The sequence below is a fragment of the Narcine bancroftii genome, chromosome 9 (assembly GCF_036971445.1).
Source record: "Narcine bancroftii isolate sNarBan1 chromosome 9, sNarBan1.hap1, whole genome shotgun sequence".
NCBI classification, from domain to species: domain Eukaryota; kingdom Metazoa; phylum Chordata; class Chondrichthyes; order Torpediniformes; family Narcinidae; genus Narcine; species Narcine bancroftii.
In genome coordinates, this window is record NC_091477.1 from 4,546,286 (window position 1) to 4,552,893 (window position 6,608).

Here is a 6,608-nt window from a genome sequence, read left to right on the forward strand (position 1 = left end):
GGGTGGCCAACCTCTCGTGAGAGCTGGCCCTCGTGGCCGCCGTGTTGTACTTAATGAACGATGAAACAGATACAGCGAATTTCCGACTAGCATCCATTTCAGTGATGCCATATGTGGGGAAAAAAACTTCTAAATTAAAGATTTGCTTTTTTTATATAATGCTTCTACTCTTTTATTGGACATGTGAAAGTATGCAGAGTGTTTACTGTGTATTTGTATCTCAGCTTTGTGTCTGTTCTTGTGGTAGGGAGTCCGTGATGGGGAAGATCACACTCAACGGGTGAGATTATACTTCTGACGACTGTAGGTGAAGCAAACACTCCCCCATTATTAATGATATTTCCCTCTGTTTAAACTGGCCCTTGTGTTCATCCTGCATAAGAAAAGAAAAAAAACCCCATAGGTTGAAAGCCTTGGGTGACACGGTTAGTGCAGCGGTTAGCACAACGCTGTAACAGCGCCAGTGATCGGACTGGGGTTTGAATCGCTGCTGTCTGACAGGAGTTTGTACATTCTCCCCGTGTCTTCATAGGTTTTCCCTGGGGATTCTGGTTTCCTCCTACCATTCGAAACATATGGGGTTGTAGGTAAAGGGCCGGAAGGGCCTGTTACCAGGCTGTATGTCTAAATTTAAATTTAAAAATATGTTTATAGCCACCTGTTATTGAAATTTTGCCATGTGAGCTATCAACATGCTGGCAAGGTTAGTCCTCATTGATTTTCTTCAGATGGTGGTGAGCCACCTTCCTGAATTGGTGCATTCTGTTGACCATACCTCTACAAGGCTATTAGATTGGATTTTAACAGCAATGCAGAAGTGACCAAGATGGGAGGCAGTGTACAACAGAATGTGGGGCATGACTTGGATTAAACATGAAAATGCTCACCCATGCTTGCTGCCCCTTGAACTTCTGAGTGGTGGGAAGTCTGTGATGTGCTGGCTAGTTTTTGAAGCTTAAAGTTAAAACTACCTGGTATCTGGCACGTATGAAGATGGGTAAATGCCCAATGAGTTGCTTGAGATTGCATGTTGCTTGGATTGGCGAACTAGTGGCAAGGTGTGCTAATTTTATCTTCCGTATTTTTTACCTATTAACTTCCCACAATTTTTTCTTTGCTGGTTGCTTGAGGCTTGAATTCCATATAACAGGGGTTTTACTGAATTTGGAAGATTCCTTGGCTTGGTGCATCAATTAAATGCAAATCTGGCTTCATCAGTCAAATGTTTAAGATGGACTAGGGAATGCCAATCTACTGGACTGCTTTATTCTGGTTAGTGTTGAGCTTCCTGGCATCATTGAATCATTATTTTCAACTCTAGCAAAGCCTCTGAATGGAGTTAAAATGATGCACTTGAGGCAATTGCACAGCATGCAGAAGGAAAGGGGCTGAAATTCAGAAAAGCGGCTTGTTTGCCCTTTTGACTGAGGAGCAAAGTTTTTACGGCCCATAAAGTCTGCTTCCGAAAGGGAGCATAGTATGAATCAGATTACCAATTCCTTGACTCCGGTGGAATACTTGCAAGGTCAGGCTGAGAGTGTGAAGGACTTCTCCAGCTGCATCGATACAATCAAAAAAAGGCTTTTCCACTCCAAAGTCGATCAGAAAACATATGGGAGCACTCCAGCTGCTGCAATGTCAGACCCTTGAGTGATATTGATTGTAAATGTGGTAAGCAAATAATTTGCAATGTTGAGGCCTTGGATATTAAAATACAGTTCCCATGAATAGCATCTGGGGAGATTATATCTCAAAAACATAGTTCACTGCTGTCAAAATCTGCTCTACCGTCGGTCATTGAGTGTACTTAGCACCTAAGCTATTGCTGATGGAAGTATCAACGAGGCTATTGTCTCTCAAGATTAATGTTACACTGCACTCGTCCAATCCCATTATGTCTTCAGCACAAGAGGGAGGAACAGAAATTAAAGTAACATCATATATTTGGGGGGGGGAATGTTATCTGACCATTTTAAGACCACTGCCTGGAAGTACAATCTCCAGTAAAACAAATAATGACCATCCATAATACCGGCTCCTCTGAAAGTATAAAAAATCTTTGCTGGTTATATGGTTAATATTACGATGCTGAGAACCGAAATAAAAATGGAAAATGCTGTCAATGTTCTGCAAGCCAGGAATTTATGTAGAAAGAAACAGGATGAACATTTCAAGCGAATGACCAGTATTGGAAGCTAATTAGACTACGTCCCAGAATGTAATTTCAAAATGTGGCACAAAAGGGAAAATGAAAAATCTGTCGACCTGTGAGAAGTAAAGAATCGAACTGATGGTAATCATTTAGATTCGCTCGATCCAATGTTTGTGACAATATGTTTCAATGTTTGCGCTGGCTGAATTGCTGGAACAGCAGTACTGCCGCTGATGCAGACCCGGGAGAGCGAGGAGTGGAGGCACAGAACTGCTCCGTAGGGTTCAACAGCCCAGTCCAAATGATGACGGCTCCATACAGACTTTCAATGGCCTGTTACAGGAGCCAATGTGGTTGGTGATTAAAATTCTGCAATCGCAGAATCGCGGCACCCGTGGCTGCGAGGGGTTGCGGCCTTCAGGGGAGTCGTGCACCGGCCAGAGCACCAGAAATGGGAAGAAAACCGTCACCCCCCTCTTTTGAGAAGGAGAAGCAGAGGAAATGACCCTGCAGGATGGAGACCACAGCAGGGGACCAGTGAGGGGCTTAGGGACCCACACAGGTTGTGGGCTGCTGGAGGCTGGCTCATGGGAAATGGGCATTAGAGCCAAGATTCAATAGGGTCCTGAGAGCAAAACAGACTCCTGAAGGGCCTTGGATGTTGGAGACTTCCTGATCATGTTGGTCGTTTGGATCGGGAGCTCAGGTTGCTGATGGGTTGAACCAGAGTCTGTGCAACACAGAGACTGCAGGGGGCATTGGAGGCACGGACACTCAGTGTCTCTGTACGGACTTTCTTTTGCTTCTCTTTCTCATGTACTGTAAAGGGCAGCGGGCAACACAAATGGTGACTCTTTGTCTGCCTTATGGCAGGCAGAAGGCAATTTTGTGTCATATTACATGTTCTGTACTGTACATGACAGTAAACAAATCTTGAATCTTAAAGCTTGCTGAATAAGAAGGTACTGCCATTGGTGGTATGGGAACACAATACGATACTAAAGGGGTAGAAGATAATTAAAATTATGTCTGTTAGATAATGGTGAAGCTGTCATGACAGAAAAAAAAATGCACCATCTAGAAAGAGGATTCAGTCCATCATGTCCAGGCTGACCATAATGAGCACTTCTGCCACATTATAAAGCTGTAGCTGAACAAATGCATCAGGACGGACTTCTGAATTTGCCGAGCGTGCTTTCCAGCATTCTTCCCAATTCAAGAAAATCTTCTTCCTCCACTCCCTCAGTTTTTCTGCCAATTACTTTAAGCCTTTGAATGATTGGCCATCCTACCAGGAAAATTGGTTCTTCCTATCCATACTACTTGGACCGTATAATTTTTGTTCCTGAATCGAATCTTCTCTGAAACAAAAAAAGTAGCTTCAGTCTGAAGACGTATTCCCCATGGGTAAAGTTCTCCAGTTCCTGCAGTATTTTACAAATTTCTGCATGTTCTGATACATATTTGTGCACAATATCTTTGAGCTGGCTTAAAAAAAATAATTTGTGGGATATTCTCTTTGCTTCTCATTCTATGTATTGGGAATATATGTGCTGCCCTCAGGGATATATGGAGATTCATTTAGGGCCCATTGGCATCTCACCTGGTATGTGCTCTCCTTATGAGGTCCTGGGAAGATAAAGCACAGAGATGGGGCCTTTGGCCCACCAATTCCACACTAATCCCACATTTTTAGCAACTCCCTCTAGATACTAGCACTCACCCTCTCTGAACAAGGTTCCTTTTATGTCATGTAATAATATTTAAAAAATGTAACATAAATGATATACTTTAACTGACAGGCAGGCGGCAATTTTGTGTAACATTACATGTTCTGTGCGATCTATCAGCAAACCCGAGCTCCAGATCCAAAGTTCCAACACCATCAGGAAACCTTCAGTGCCCGAGGCCCTTCAGGAACCCTTCTAGCATTCAGCTCCCTCACACCTGGAACAATTTAGAACAGGCAAGTCTTGGGGCTGACCCAGAGGGAACCAGAAGACCCAGAGGGAACCAGAACACCCAGAGGATATCTCTGCAGCCACAGGGGGAATGCACAACCTCCTCACATGCCACACCTGAGGTCAGGATTGAACCCGGGTTTCTGGTACTGAGAAGCACGATATAAATTTGTCCCTGTTGAATTGTTTTTCACTTTTCTCCTCACTTGACTATTCCATACTTATGCAGTCTACAGCTTCTTACTGTCAACAAAACTGTGAATTAATTTGCAAATGTATAATCAAGCTCTCTATATAATTGAGATGGATCTGAATCGGTAAAAATAAATTATACTCAGCCACCTTGAGAAAGACACAAAAAGGGATAATTTACCATTACCCTGATTTTCAATTTGTATTCACGTCAGAATTAGGTTTATTGTCAAGAATATGTGTCAAGAAATTTGTTTTGTGGCAGCAGTAATGTGCAGAACAAGGTGCAAATTGGCTATAGATTTCAATTCCATATATATATATATATAAAAATTAAGAGGTTAATAACGTGCAAAAAAGAGAAAAAGCGAGATAGTGTCTGTAGGATTAACTGTCTGGTCAGAAATCTGTTGGCAGAGGGGACGGAGCTGTTTTTGTAACATTGAGTGCATGTCTTCAGGCTCCTGTACCTCCTTCCTGATGGTAGCAGTGAGTAAAGGGCATGGCTTGGGCAGCGGGGGTCCTTGATGATAGAAGCTGCTTTCTTGAGGCACTGCCTCTCAAAGTTGTCTTTTTTGACCAGCTTGCAATCTTTCACGTTGTACCCAATATGTTTCATTCATTGACCCTTGTATCATTCACCAAAAAATCTGTTAAATCAGTCTGATACAAATGTGGCTACATAATTTGTCACTAAATGAATCCACTTTTCCATTTTGGATTAATATTTCCCTTCAACACTTCAATTTTTCCCAATACATTGTCCACTCCATTGACTAACTTGGAATTGTTGGATCTGTTCTTTTCTTGCTTCTTACAACAATGCCTTTACTTTTTCAGGAGTTTGTAGAGGTTTGGTTTAACAACAAAAATCTTGGCAAACTTCTATGCATGTGTAGTGGACGGTATGCTGACCGACTGCATCACAGCCTGGTATGGTGGCACCAATACCTCTGAGCAGAAAGCCCTGCAAAAGGTAGCGGACAGAGCCCAGTTACATCACTGGCAAACCCCTCCCTACCATCGAGAACATCTACAGGGAATGCTGCTGTTGGAGAGCAGCAGCAATCGTCAAGGATCCACACCATCCAGGCATATGCTCTGTTCTCACTGCTGCCATCAGGAAAGGGGTATAGGTATCACAAGACTTGCACCACCAGGTTCAGGAACATTTGTTACCCCTTCATCATCAGACTCTTAAACAACAAAGTCAATTAGAGACTCATTTAAAGACTTTTGCTTTGCATATTATTTATTACTGAATATTTATTTTTGGAATTGCAGAGTTTGTTTGCACTTCTTCCTTTGTTTACATTTCTCTCCTTTGTTTATCTTTTCTTGAGTAATTTTTTGAACTACTGACAAGTAGAAATTCTGCATGGCCTGCAGGAAAAAAATGAATCTCGGGGTTGTATGTGATGTCATGTTTGCACTCTGTATGAAGTTCAAAGTTCAGATTTATTGTCAGTGTTGGTTATTTGCAGCCAGAGAGGAATGTAAATGATGATCAGAGCCTCACTATTTCTTCTCTGCATCTCCAAACACCCAGGGATATATTTTATCTGTTTTTCATGATTCAACGACGCCGTGTTCCTTTTGTAAGTGGGAGGACAAAATAAAGCACTCGGGAGATACAATTTACAGCAAATTTTCTTGTTGTAATTACGCCATGTTTACTGCCATACATAAAAATACATTAATGCGTTGGTGCACATGCACCACTCGTGAGTGTGATATGGCCATTGCAGTATTCATGCTTGAAGTGCCAGTTGATGAAGTAGACAAAGACGATGTGGTCAAACAATAATCATGTCTTCTATTAGCAGAACCTCATGGTACAATAATGAAAGACAATAGGTTCATACACAGTTATACCCAAGGGGAGTGTCCTTAACAGTAGAGATAATGCACAGCCAATGTTAGTACAGCAAGGCTCGCCAGAGGGGAGACAGGCAGCTTGGCAGAGATTCACCACAATGCCCCTAGCAACAAAATAGTCATGGGTATCTTGAGTACACAACATCCCTCTTTTGATGGATCTGTTAGACCAGGCGGTGGAGACCCAGAACCTCCCGGAAACTTTTTCAACTGCTATAATTACAGTGCTACCAAAGGTAGGTAAAGATCCATTAAAAACCTTATCAGACAGACCAATATCCCTCCTGAATGCAAATTATAAAATTCTAGTCAAGGCTCCAGCCAACAGACTGGGAGAGCATTTACCAAAATTAATCCACCCAGATCGGGTGGAATTTGTTAAAGCTTAGGTAGATAATTCTATATAATACATACGGCAAAGTCAA